Genomic DNA, 14,790 nt, shown 5'->3' with positions numbered 1-14,790 from the left:
TGTAAACATATTGAAAACAATTCATGAATGAGGCAAACAACAAAATGAAATGAGTGATATAATAACAAAGTGGACAAGGAATGAATGAATGAATGAAAAACTGAGTGAATAGATGAATGAATGAATGGATAATGTATGAATGAAAGAATGAAGGGAGGAATAAATGTATGAATGATTGGATAAATGAGTGAATAAACGAATGAATGGATGAATGAATGAATGAATAAATGAATGAACAATGAATGAATGAATAATTTATAAATGAATAAATGAATGAAGGAATGAATCAATAAAATGCTATTCAATTTGAATGAAAGAATGAATGGATAAATTGCTATTCCATTTAAATGAAGAAATGAAAAAGAAAAAAAATTAATCCTGTAAATAGGGAGTTCAATTAAAATATGATCAAGTGGGGCAATTAAGAGTTTTACAATTTAAACTTTAAGGTTAGATGAAATAGATATAAGTAACTAAATAAATTCAATTCTTTATATGTGTCCCCTCCAAAATGTCATGGTCTCAAGTGAGTAAAGAGCTACTCGACTATGCATAAAGATCTATGTAGAATGAGGCCCCAGAATTTACTAGTTACTATAAATGAAAAACAATTAACGATTTGTTTACAATGAAATAAAAATGATGATGAAATTTAATTAAAAGAGATAAACAGTGATCGTGGCAGTTACAAATAGAGATATGAATATTTTACGTAACTTATGATAATATGTCAGGTTCATAAGTTTACGTTTCCAGGCAGTTGATGGGCTTGGATGATCTATTCCTCTGATAACAGGATTGGACTCGTAAAATTCCACTTCCAGCCAATTGGTAAGAAGTTATTGTGAAGTCCTTTGACAGCGGGCTTGGGTTTGATCCTTGAAGATTATACAATCAAAGTTAAAAGCTCCGGCGTCTTAATGGTGTAGATATAATATCTACAAAGTCCCAAAAGATAAAAATCTTCCAGTATATATATAGGAATAGATCGACTGGCCGTCCGGCATAGATTGTGGAGAGAAAGTGAGTGTCGAATGTTAGACCTATCAGCTTTTATAATAAGTGGCTACGTGACAGAATGTAGAACGAAAAGTATTCACTAATTAGAAATTAATTCGAGGGAAGGCTATAAAAGGAAAGACGATCTAATATTAGAAGGTAAAGTTTATCTAAGCCTACCGAAATATAACTGGAGTGAGATGAATTCAGTTCTTAATAAAATAAAATTTAATAAGATAATTGTGAACAACCTTTACTGTGACACCCCCCACCCACGTTTAAAATATACTCTTTAACCATTATGGGAAGATAGATTTTACAAACGGAAGTAAATTTACTATCATGATACTCTAGCATTAATCCATTGTTATGATTTGTGCTACAATTAAATTATTTATTAACTAGACATGGAAATGTTTATATTAACGTAGGTATATGAATGGGTGACAATAACAATGAAAGATTGTGATTACAAATCATTGTGATGAACAACATGATGGCAATGTGATTACAAATCATTGTGATAAACAATAGTGATGGCAATGAAGCATGATTTAAGTCGATGATATGAAGGTAATTTACTGAATGAAATGAATGAAAATGTAAATGGAATATTGACATTTCAATTATTAATCATAAATGAGTGAAAATTCATAACAATAATAGATAAAGAGAAGATTTCCCAAATCATGAATGGGTATGGTATATATATCCAAACAATACTCAATGTTACATTAAGTTGGGTCATCATGTTTACAAATAAAATTATCGAAATTGTGCGTTCTGATTTGGCATAGTTTGCGAGGTAACTAACAGTATGCATGGGAGGTTAAGTTATACCCTTCTCACGTGTTTATACTAATCGAGAAAGTAGGTCGGCGTGAATATTTTCACAGCCTGGTATGTGAGAGATACTGAAAGTGTAATTTTGCAAAAATAGACTCCACCTTAGTACTCTACTATTATTCATTTTGTTATTTCTTATGTACGTGAGTGGTTTATGGTCCGTTTCGACCACAAACTCTTTTAGCAGTAGATATCTGCTGAATGTCTTTAAAGCAAAGACGATGGCCAGTCCTTCACGCTCTATTTCAGAGTATCGTGATTCTCTGTCCAATAATTTTCTGCTTGCATATAAGCAAGGCATTAGAGTTCCCTCATGCTCCTGTAATAGTACACCTGCGATGCCCTTATCAGACGCGTCAGTTCTTACAACAAATTCTTTTGATATGTCGGGTAATTTAAGAATTGGTTCTGAATAGAGTAATGCCTTTAATTGGTTAAAGCTATTCTGACACGCTTCTGTCCAAACAATTTTGTTCGGTGACCCATTCTTTGTCAGATTTGTTAGCGGTGTCGCGATGTGCGCGAAGTTGTAAATGTATTTCCTGTAAAAATTTAGGAGCCCAAGTACTTCGTACTTCTTTTTTTGTCTTAGGTGGTTGCAATTGTGCGATTTTTGTTTGTTTTTCTGTCTCGGGTGTCTGTGTCCCATGACCAACGGTATGATCAATCCTGCATTTGAAGCTTCGATATTAGTAAACATAGGTTGCGACACTGTGTCTCTATCAAAATATTTTTTAGCATATTTGCATGGAATGTCTTTGTTGTGTTGTTAATTTGAATCTCGTAATTAACATTAGATTTTACTGCTGTTATTTTGAATGGTCCTTTCCATGTAGCTAAAAGTTTACTCGAGTCATCGGGTAAGAGTATTAGTACTTTGTCACCAATCTCAAATTTTCTTGACTTGCTTTTTCGATCGGAGCATTCCTTGTATTTCTCTGCTTTTTTAGTGACGGATTCCTGTGCTAGCTTACATGTGTCCTCTATTCTGTCTTTCAGGTTTCTTACATATTCGTAAGCAAACATAATTTCGTTATTGTCCTCCTCATTCCCTTTACAAATGTCGGCTACTATATTGATCGGGCCGCGAGGTGATCGTCCATACATCAACTCAAATGGGGAGTAGCCTGTAGATTCTTGGGGTATTTCTCTATATGCAAATAGGATTGCTGGTAAGTATCTGTCCCAATCATCTGGTTTTTCTGCTGACACTTTTCTTAACATATTCTTTAGAGTCCCATTAAATCTTTCACAAAGACCATTTGCTTGGGGGTGGTAGGGGTTGTGAATGAGTGTTGGATTCCCATGAGTTTCATGGTTTCATGCATCATATGTGATGTAAATTGGGGTCCATTGTCCGACAGTATCTCATTTGGTATGCCTATTCTAGTAAAAATTGTCATCAATGCTTCAGCTATGTGATCCGATGTAGTTGATTTCAATGCTATCGCTTCTGGCCACCTGGTTGCGTAATCGACTAGTGTTAGTATGTGTGTATGGTTTCTATCTGATTTTGTTAAAGGGCCTATAATGTCAATTGCAACTTTTTGAAAAACTTTTTCAATAACTGGGGTTGTCTCTAATGGCAATCTCGGTATTCTGCCTTTTGCGACTCTTCTTTGGCATGTGTCACAAGATTTCACATATTCTCGGACGTCTTTAGTAATTCCAGGCCATGTGAAATTCTCGGATATTCTCTTCAATGTGGAAGAGCTCCCAAGATGTCAGAAGTTATTGAATCGTGCGCTATTCCAAGGATTTTGTTTCTGTAAATACTCGGCGTGACCAGTTGTTTAGCTATTTTGTTTCTTTTCCTATGTAACCTGAACAGAATATCTTTTTCAATGATGTATTCAACTTTTGATTTCGTCCCTTTGTTTGCGATATTGAAATATGAAGTTAAAGTCGGGTCCTTTTTCTGTTCTTCAATGAACGTGTTCCTGTCAAATTGTTGTGGTTCAAGAGAAATAGTCATTGGCTTCTCTGTTGTCTTAGTCATCTTTCTTGTTTCTGCTAGACAAGCTGTTTCTTGGGTTAATGACCATTCTTTTACATCTGTTGGGTTGTCTTTAAGACCTTTTATATTGCCAAGAATAACATCAGCGACGGGGTTGGGAAGTATACAGCATTCCACTATTCCTGTATAGTATGGGGTTTCTATGTACACATTAGCTGTTTCAAAGGTTTCGACTGTGCCACTGAATGTGATGCATTGTACCGTTTTTCCAGTTTTGTCTTCGTCATTGATCAAAGATGCTTTTATTCCTACTGTACTGCATCCTGTGTCTCTCAATATTTTGCAATCAGTTCCATTAGCTTTGCCTTCACAAAAAAATAGCGATCCTGATTTGTGAGTTTGTGTTAAAAGTGACATACCTTTCACGCAATACACATTTATATTTTCTCCTGACATTACTCGTGTCTGATTGTTTACACTTGTTTGGAGTGATGCATTTGCAGTTTCTTTTGGATATCCCACGATTTTGTAACATTTGTCTGCTGTGTGGCCTTTCATTCCACAATATTGACATTTAATTATAGGTTTGTTGGTTTTCTTATACTCAGTATTATTGTCAGTGCTATTTCTTGTTTTGTTTTGATAGGGTCGGCTATGGTCTCTATTGAACTGTTTGTTCCATGGTTTGTTACTATGATCATCTTGTTTCACTTGCGTGTTCCGAGTGATTGATCGGCTCGTTCTATTTGAGTACTGAACTTTAGGTGTACCTGGACTCTGAGCAGCGGCAGCGTAGTATGGTTCCTTCAATGTTCTGCTAAGGGGTGTCAATGGATGTGCGCTGTTAAAGTTTTCTGCGTAGATTTTTAATTTGTCCAAGTTTTCTGGCTTTCTCTCTTTAAAGAATGCGACTAAATCTGGGTTGCAAGCTTGATAGATTCGATTCTTCAGCGTGAGATAGTAGAGGCCTGCAAAGTCGTCTTGTTTTACGTTTGCCAACTCAAGCCACCGATTTAGAAATTGAGTAATTCGGTTCACGAATGTATTAAAGTCTTCTCCACTTTCCGGTTTTGCAGTGTGAAACCTTTCCTGGTAACCATCTTCCGTTAATCTAAATCTTTTTAGTAGAGCGTCTTTAATTTTTCCATAGTCATCTGCATCTTCAGTTGTTAAGGTATAGAAAACTTTTAGGGTTCTCCAGATAAGCAGTTAATCAAGGCTGTGGCCCATTTGCTTTCTGGCCAACGATAACCTTTAGCCTGAACTTCGAATCGGTGTAAGAAGGATTCTAGGCAGTCTGAGCGTTCATCGTATGTTGGCATGCGTGGAAGTTTCACGAAAAATTCATCACTATTATTATGTTTTCTTTCATGACCGGTTTTTGTTTTTTCAATTTCCAGCATCATTTGGGTCCTTTTGGTTTCTTCTTCTGCTAAAGCTATTTGTCTTTTTAGTTCCCTTTCTTGGACTCTTTTCTTCTCTGTTCTTTCTTCTACGAATTCTTTCTTCATTTTCTTCTCTACGAATTCTTTCTTCGTGTTCTTTTTCTTCTTTACGAATTCTTTCTTCATTTTCTTCTCTACGAATTCTTTCTTCATGTTCTTTTTCTTCTTTACGAATTCTTTCTTCATTTTCTTCTCTACGAATTCTTTCTTCGTGTTCTTTTTCTTCTTTTACTTTCTCTTCGCACCATGAAATATTCTTTCCTGGGGTATTTCTAAGTCCTTTGCGAGACTTAAGTATCTTTTATATGCTTCCATGTTGCAATAAATTAGTTACGATGTTTTATATATATTATATTGACAGGATACTGTTACTGACTGTTTTATTTATTTACACTTACTGGAATGAACTGTTCTATTTTTAGAAATCTCTCTCTCTTATTTCAACCTATTATGTATGTTGAATTTGATGCCTTTTATCGTTATATCTTATAAAGCAATGTGTCAATACAATGCGGAGTTATTATGACTTGTGTCAATAACAATGTGTCAATCGCGTGTACTCTAAACTATGTTACTACGAAAAATGTATCACCAATGTGTGTGACTCGTCGTTAGTTTGTGTACAATTATTCGCAATGACGCTAATATACTAGAGTGTGATAACAATAATAGGATGCCAAAATAATCCCAAGTTATCTATCACTAAATATAACACGACGGCTAGTAGACTCCTTTTATTATTATTTAGTTTTTAAAGACTCACTTTTCAGAACATAATATATAAGTGGTTTTCGGTAACAGTAATATGCCAAAAATGCATTTAAAACAAATCACTATGCAAAACAAATCACGATGTCTATAGTTACTATGTGATGCCCAACTCATGTAAAAGAGAATAATGAAGGATATATTTACCAACTCAGTTCGTGGCTGGGACCTCTCTCTTTTTCAATGGTTGTTCAACAATTGTAATTAGGCATTGAAGAGTGTTTAACAGTGATGTCTGAAATACAAAACAATAAAATATCGTAAGATTTACAATAGTTCCAAAATGTGTTCACAACACTGAGTGATTGGATGATAGGTGAATGAATCGTTATGGAATGTAAACATATTGAAAACAATTCATGAATGAGGCAAACAACAAAATGAAATGAGTGATATAATAACAAAGTGGACAAGGAATGAATGAATGAATGAAAAACTGAGTGAATAGATGAATGAATGAATGGATAATGTATGAATGAAAGAATGAAGGGAGGAATAAATGTATGAATGATTGGATAAATGAGTGAATAAACGAATGAATGGATGAATGAATGAATGAATAAATGAATGAACAATGAATGAATGAATAATTTATAAATGAATAAATGAATGAAGGAATGAATCAATAAAATGCTATTCAATTTGAATGAAAGAATGAATGGATAAATTGCTATTCCATTTAAATGAAGAAATGAAAAAGAAAAAAAAATTAATCCTGTAAATAGGGAGTTCAATTAAAATATGATCAAGTGGGGCAATTAAGAGTTTTACAATTTAAACTTTAAGGTTAGATGAAATAGATATAAGTAACTAAATAAATTCAATTCTTTATATGTGTCCCCTCCAAAATGTCATGGTCTCAAGTGAGTAAAGAGCTACTCGACTATGCATAAAGATCTATGTAGAATGAGGCCCCAGAATTTACTAGTTACTATAAATGAAAAACAATTAACGATTTGTTTACAATGAAATAAAAATGATGATGAAATTTAATTAAAAGAGATAAACAGTGATCGTGGCAGTTACAAATAGAGATATGAATATTTTACGTAACTTATGATAATATGTCAGGTTCATAAGTTTACGTTTCCAGGCAGTTGATGGGCTTGGATGATCTATTCCTCTGATAACAGGATTGGACTCGTAAAATTCCACTTCCAGCCAATTGGTAAGAAGTTATTGTGAAGTCCTTTGACAGCGGGCTTGGGTTTGATCCTTGAAGATTATACAATCAAAGTTAAAAGCTCCGGCGTCTTAATGGTGTAGATATAATATCTACAAAGTCCCAAAAGATAAAAATCTTCCAGTATATATATAGGAATAGATCGACTGGCCGTCCGGCATAGATTGTGGAGAGAAAGTGAGTGTCGAATGTTAGACCTATCAGCTTTTATAATAAGTGGCTACGTGACAGAATGTAGAACGAAAAGTATTCACTAATTAGAAATTAATTCGAGGGAAGGCTATAAAAGGAAAGACGATCTAATATTAGAAGGTAAAGTTTATCTAAGCCTACCGAAATATAACTGGAGTGAGATGAATTCAGTTCTTAATAAAATAAAATTTAATAAGATAATTGTGAACAACCTTTACTGTGACAACCGCCCTTATGAAATACTTCTCCAATGAGCATAAAAGTGTCTCGCGAGGTGAAAATCATCATCAGTCAGGTCCTGTTTTGACTTTCACTTACTCAGATGGCTTGATGTTCGGCAAAGTTCAAGCCAGCATGAAGAATAAAGAGTATTCTGTGAAGGTAAGTCATTTCGTCTTCTCATTCTCACTCTCAAAATCTCACATCTCCGTAAAACTACTGTTGGACAATAATCAGTTTACTTTGAGTTTAGGCAGATTTAGTATATCCAATGGAAAGATTTAACTGTTTACGTTCGATTTTAGTTAGGGAGAGAGAGAGGGAGTCATTGAATTATTGTGTTTTTATCTTATGGACCACGGACTTTGAGTCTTTGAGGTCTTAGTCTTGCTTCGCTAATTTCGTTGCTATTGACTATAGTCTACTACATACTATTTAGTATCGTGTTGTAACCTTTATTATAATACTCATATGAGCATCACAATCACCAATCACGCTAGACATTTTATCATACTTCATGTGGGGCAGCGTGGATCAGCGGTACGGTTTTTGCTTCGTACCCGAAAGGTACCGAGTTCGTTCACCCGCCGCTGCGCTGTGTGGCCTTGAGCAAGTCACCTCGCCCTAGCTCAATTTGCGGCGCTGCACCGTGGTTATTCCAGTCTTCCCTGGGAATAGACCCTAGAGATAAATTTCCTCTATGGGATGAATAAAGGATTTATTTAGACCAGTGTTAGTCACGGTAAACTAAACTTCCTATTGGGTTAAGGTGTAATGTAAATGTTGCTGCTTGAAACTCGAAGAAATCAATAACATTGTGAAATTGAATGTGAACTTCAATTTAATATACGAAAACAGATAAAATGGACGTTTCGGGTTTCCCCCTTATCAACAAAGCAAGATGAATGAAAGAATCACTTAATTTGTTTTTTTAATCGAGTTTTTATACAGCGTAATATCCACTAAATGTGCTCAAAGTGCTTTACAAGGGGTCCCTGGCCAACAGCAACATTTAACATGTAAGACGGGACATGATGCCTGTTGGGCGATATTACAATTTTTTTCGGACAGAGACAACGCCAGGTACTCATTTGACACCTGAGTACGGTGAGAGATTGTGAGTAAAAAGCCTTCTCCAAGGACTCAACTATGTGCCGAGCGAGGCCCAAACCCAGGACCTTCTGATCTGAAAGCGAGTGTCATACCACAAGACCACAACAGACGTTTTATTAGTTTGTTTGTTTTTTGCCTATTGAGCATGGTCGCAGCTCTAAATTTGAATCTTTTATTCTTTTACTTCCACAGATCTATCTTGATGATGCCTTGGGTTGATTCAGTCCAAAACTAATTTGTGTGGTTTTATTTAACAATGTTAATGATATTGAACATACATTGATACAACAATGCCATAATTTGTCATGTTTATCATGTAAAATCATGTATGGACCTACAAAACCATTATTTTGAATGGTGATTTGATGATGATGAACAAAATATGTGTGTTGTACAAAATAAATGGCAAAGCTAACAAAATGCAATCTCCTTAATAAGATGAGACTGGGGATTGACAAGTGCTGCAACAAATTGAAAAATAATATCAGATGTTTCTCTTAACATGGTTGGAATATATGAGAGGATGTTAACATTTTTCAGTCTTTCATTAGCCCTCTCAACATGAATTCTACATGAAGCAATTTCTTTTGTTAATAAAATCTCATTTTCAGTAAATTTATTATGTAAAAAGGGAGGGATATTTACAGTTACTCCTTGAGGTAAATTATCTTGAATCAGGATGGGGTTTTACCTTTATTACCTTTATCTGCTAAAATTAATTCTCCAGGGCTTAAAATTAAAAGTTTTAGTAATCCACAATTTTGTACAATGACCTTATCCGAGACAGACCCTGGATCATGTTTAGAAATAAAATTTATCACACCATTTGGACTTAGACCAACAAGAGCTTTAACAGAATTCATGGACCTATAAGAAGAATAAGTTAACCGTTGTTTATCCATTTCTTTAGGAATAGCAATTTGGTCATATGTACAATCAATGATCATTCTGCAATTTGGAAATCTTAAAAATGATGATGGAGCTGATAGTTTATTTTTATGTCTAGAAGGGCATGTAACCTTCATAACATTTTCAAAGAGAAGCGTATGGCTTATGTAAAACATGAATAAAAGTTTGTATAATATTTGTTATAGTACTTTCACTAACGCTAAACAATTGTGAAATATGAAGGTTAGCGTAGTTCTGTCTAAGTTTCATAAGTGTAATAATGAAAATTTGGTCTTTTAATGCAACTGTCTCTTCCTGAACTTCCCATCTACTATAATAAATAATGTTACCTCTAAAGCACTCAACATATTGAACAATAATATTAAATATTTTAAAAGAATGTACACCTGTCTCCATTCGAAGAACTTTTTCTGTAAGGCTTGAAACAGTGTAAGTGCGTTGAATCTAACTTAGTTGGGTTTTTTAAAGCTAGCTATTTCCTTATTTTTGTCTGTAATTTTTTGTTCTTGAATTAAATTTGTTGTTCTATTTAAAATATCCTCACTTGTTCTACAATCTGTTTTTTTTTAAAGATGGAATCCTGTGATGATGGTGACGAGAGTTGAGATGATGATGAGGGAGAAGATAATGAGGATGATGATGAGGAGGAAAATAATGATGATGAGGAATCTGGTTTTTTTAAAGGTGGGACTTTGTGATGATGATGAAGAGAGTTGAGCTGATGATGATGATGATGATGATGATGATGATGATGATGATGATGATGATGATGATGATGATGATGATGATGATGATGATGGTGATGATGATGATGATGGTGGTGGTGGTGGTGGTGGTGGTGGTGGTGGTGGTGGACTTCTTGATGTTGGTGCCAATTGAGATGGGGTGGGAATTCCTTGTGTCACTTTTCTTTTCTTTCTTTCTGGCTCTGATGGAAACAATTTATTTTTATTTCTGTCAAACAATTCAGGGAGGTTGGCTTTGTCACCATCTCTGAAGTGACAAGAACACACTCTTGATGATGATGTTGGATCTTTTGTCCTTTCACCTGAAATGAAAAGATTAAAAAAAAAACAATAATTCTGTTGGGCATATTGGGTATATTATTTAATTTGATAAGTACTTTGTTTTAGACTATCTTGTTTGACACCAGCTCAATGCATGATAAATCAAAGGTGTGCAAGAGACTAGGTTACTGGTGGGTCTCTCGCCTGTCTTTTATGAAATCGCACATTCAGCAAAATGTCGCACTTCCTCATTACTTCTTTTGATGATTTTGACTAGGTATATATAAAAATAAGAATTCTTAAATTTACACAGTTAAAGTTGATCTTGGGGTTGAGTGTGGCAAGACTTGCGTTTTCTCTTTATTTCAGTCAGTACTGTACTGGACAGTGCGGTGATGGAAACTTTGGAGTGTCAACAATCGGGCACAGGTAAAGGAGAGAGGTCCCTGCCGCCATCTTGCTTTGTTCACACAGAGTTGCCACCTCGGCTGTCGGGGAGGGGAGGCATGGCAGAGAATCAGAGAAACTTTCCAAAAAAAAGAGGAAAGTATGTGTGTTTGTGTGTGTGTGTGTGTGTGAGAGAGAGAGAGAGAGAGAGAGAGAGAGAGAGAGAGAGGAGAGAGAGAGAGAGAGAGAGAGAGAGAGAGAGATCTGCGTGAGGGGAGGGGGGGGGGGGAGAGGTTGCGTTATTTTATTTATTTATTTTCATTTTGCCATAAAGGTATCGAGTTTAAAGTAAGATTTTAACAAATATTTTATTCTCTTTCTTCTTGTTCTCCTTTTAAAAAAAATTATCACTTATCAGTAGAACTTAACTCTCATTCAGTTTATCAGCCTTAACATCAAAACGATTGAGATATCATTTTTGCTTCAACTTCAATAAAAACCTAGTTTGGAATGTATTTTTATTTATAATTTCGTGCAATTGTACACTTTAATCATAAAATATAGGTCTACGTAAGCTAGAACTTGACCTAGATCTGGACTACGAACTCTATCAAATGTTCGACGAGGCGTGCGTGCTTACCTGACTAAAGTGGTCCACTTTTTCTTCAATTTTTTGTCTGCCTGTCCATTTGGAAATCTGTAAAACTTGCAGGAGTGACTCTCTGACTGGTGTAGACAATCTGGTACAAAATACTGGACCATATTTAAGATAAAAATTGTTTTTTGAGCGATTTTCCAATTATTCCTTGCCTGGACCAAGCACGGATTTTTTTTGTTTAGAGCCAGCCGATTCGTTGCTAGGCGGACGTGACGTCAGACTGTGGAATCCTATTTAGATCATTTACAAATGTCTCCTCTGTATCCGCTGGTTCTTCTTTAAATCATTTCATGAGACATGGATAGATAGCCATACGGTTTTATTTACAAATGTGCTCTTGAAAGTAATGAAACGCGCTTAATATATCATTAATACATTGCTTGTATATATAAAAAAAAAAAGAAATTGATTTATGCGTGATTTAATCGCATAAGCACAAGAAATATGAAAATGAAGCTTTCATTATGACATTGACTACTGTAAAAAAATATAGTAAAAGAAAATAAGCTCCTTCCATCTAGGCATCATCATCGTTGTCGTCGCCGTCGTCATCATCATCCTCATCATCATCTCTATTATCATTGTTATCATTATCTTTATTTCAATAATAATATTCTTAATAATAATATATAATAATAATAAAATAATAATAATAATATAATAATAATAATATAATAATAATAATAATAATAATATAATAATAATAATAATAATAATAATAATAATAATAATATATAATAATAATAATAATAATAATAATATTAATAATAATAATAATAATAATAATAATAAAATAATAATAATAATAATAATAATAATAATAATAATAATAATAATATAATAATAATAATAATAATAATATAATAATTATGATAATAATAATAATAATAATAATAATAATAATAATAATAATAAGAAGAAGAAGAAGAAGAAGAAGAAGAAGAAGAAGAAGAAGAAGAAGAAGAAGAAGAAGAAGAAGAAGAAGAAGAAGAAGAAGAAGTAGAAGAAGAAAAATAATATTATTATTATTATTATTATTATTATTATTATTATTATTATTATTATTATTATTATTATTATTATTAATAATAATAATAATAATTATTATTATTATTATGATGATGATGATGATGATGATGATGATGATGATGATGATGATGATGATGATGATGATGATGATGATGCGCTAGCATTTTTTTTTAAAAACCACAACAAACTGAATAAATTGGAAGATAGAACTGATAGAATAAAAAAAAAGCGCACAATGAATGTTTTGACTATTTGAATGATAGCTCATAATTGCTAAAAGTACAAAGATTACATATTTATATATAGAAACAAGATTATTGAAAAGGCTAATTGGTCTCTGCATACAACCTTAAACTATACTCATTTTTGTATTAATCTGAGCCGCGGTAATTATTATTAGATCATAGATTCAGGAATTGAAATAGGTAAAAATACATTCCTTCAAGAAGCTTATCTAATCTATACCAATCGCAGTGTTGTGATTCGGCTGCAAAAATTACTCAAATACGTATTCAGTCATCGACCTCAAGTTGACATGACAGAGTTACTACATATTTCGACAACAAAGTAATCACTTCATCAACGAGACGCTTATACTAGGTATCATTATGCGTTAATTCATTAGCCAGTTGTGGAAAAACACATATTTAAACATTTGGTCAGAAAACTCGTCCTTCAAACATCGATCATTTTAACTGACCCGCTTCTTGGCAAAAACTCTCAAACCTGGGACCTTGCGAGGTCCCAGGTTTGGGAGTTTCGGCCAAAATGTGGTTCAAACGATCGATATTTGAAGGACGAATTTTCCGGCCAAATTTCTAAATACGCGTTTTTTTCCAGAGTAAGGCGGTTAACTGGTTAATAACCATTTACCTGAACGGATCGCCATACGGTAAGAAGTAGATGTGATAGATTATGACGAAGATGCATCATCATTTTGGCAGGATGATAAAAAAAAAAAAAAAAATCAGCAGAAAAGCAATCAATAAAAATGTAAAAGGGTCATTACACTTTACGAGCTTAGTGTGAAAGAAAAGTGAACGTCTGAATAGCGTTTGTGGATTACCCTCGCTCGGTTAACGACTTAATGTGGTAAAGTGACAAGTTTGTTTCCACGTCTCCTTACCTTTCGCCAGGTCTAAAGAGATTCAGCTGCCCATTTCCTATTAGATGAACTGATCGGAGGGGAAGATATATTATAGTTATGTACTGCAGCAAACTTTAGCAAGCGAATTAATTTCTTTAAAAAAAAAAAACAACAACAAAGAAAAAAAATCAAACAAACAACAGCGCACACACACGCAACCGAAATCTAAACCAGCAAACTTATGAAAGCCCACCAGAAAAGATAGATTAGCTACCAAAATTTTAAACAAATATCAGAATCTATCTATAGCTTTATATCAGAGTTCGGGATAACAAGCTACACAACAACATCAATACGCTTGGCATTTCATAGGCCCCCCTTGTAACCTTATCGGTAGTAGCCGATTTCATCCACCAATAGTCGGGATTTGTTTTTCTTCTTCTCTGGGCTCTGGACAACTAGAGCTAATATTGGAACTGACGGTATGCAGTTAGGCTAGCATTCTGTGAATCACTGGTTTAGACGGTAGCAAGAAAATCTTACTGAGATTGGCAGTACGGAAAATTGTTGATCCCCGACTCTATTTTTGTTCTTCTTTTAATGAATAGATTTATCGTCACTTAAAGCAGGACCATCTCCCGCTCCATAATTTGTATGCAGCTTCAAAAGATGGTTTATTTTGTTTGTTTGTTTGTTACTGTCTCCCGGGGGGGGGGGGGGGGGGTCATTATAACACTGTAAGGCTGATGCGCTTGTTTTATTTTGTTTTGTTTGTGTGTTTGTTTGGTTTTGATTTGTTGTTGTTTTTCTTGTTGTTCAAGCTTTATGTTGTTTATTTTTTTGGTTTCAATCAATTTTTTTGTTTCTGTATTTTTTGTGGGGATTTTTGTGGGTTTTTTGTTTGTTTTTGTTATTGGTGTTCGTTTTTTTTTTGGTTTTTTTTTAGGGAGGGGGGGGGTCACTTTAACTTTCTTTATGCTTGGTGTAACAC

The 14,790-nt window shown here is 34.1% G+C and overlaps 1 protein-coding gene and 1 long non-coding RNA gene across 3 annotated transcripts in view; one reads left to right on the top strand and one right to left on the bottom strand.

The window, feature by feature from the left end:
- Nucleotides 1–14,790, bottom strand: part of LOC144966274 (uncharacterized) — a 92,310-nt gene that overhangs the window by 69,576 nt on the left and 7,944 nt on the right. The window lies entirely within an intron of this gene.
- Nucleotides 7,624–10,170, top strand: LOC144966271 (uncharacterized). The gene is made up of 2 exons (XR_013644185.1): nt 7,624–7,771; nt 8,915–10,170. It is a non-coding gene; the product is annotated as an uncharacterized LOC144966271 (long non-coding RNA).

This window comes from Berghia stephanieae, chromosome 2 (assembly GCF_034508935.2).
Source record: "Berghia stephanieae isolate SIO BIC M18660-M18661 chromosome 2, UCSD_Bste_1.3, whole genome shotgun sequence".
Taxonomy (NCBI): Eukaryota; Metazoa; Mollusca; class Gastropoda; order Nudibranchia; family Aeolidiidae; genus Berghia; species Berghia stephanieae.
The sequence above is the reverse complement of the archived record's forward strand: the minus strand, read 5'-3'. Positions and strand labels throughout refer to the sequence as shown.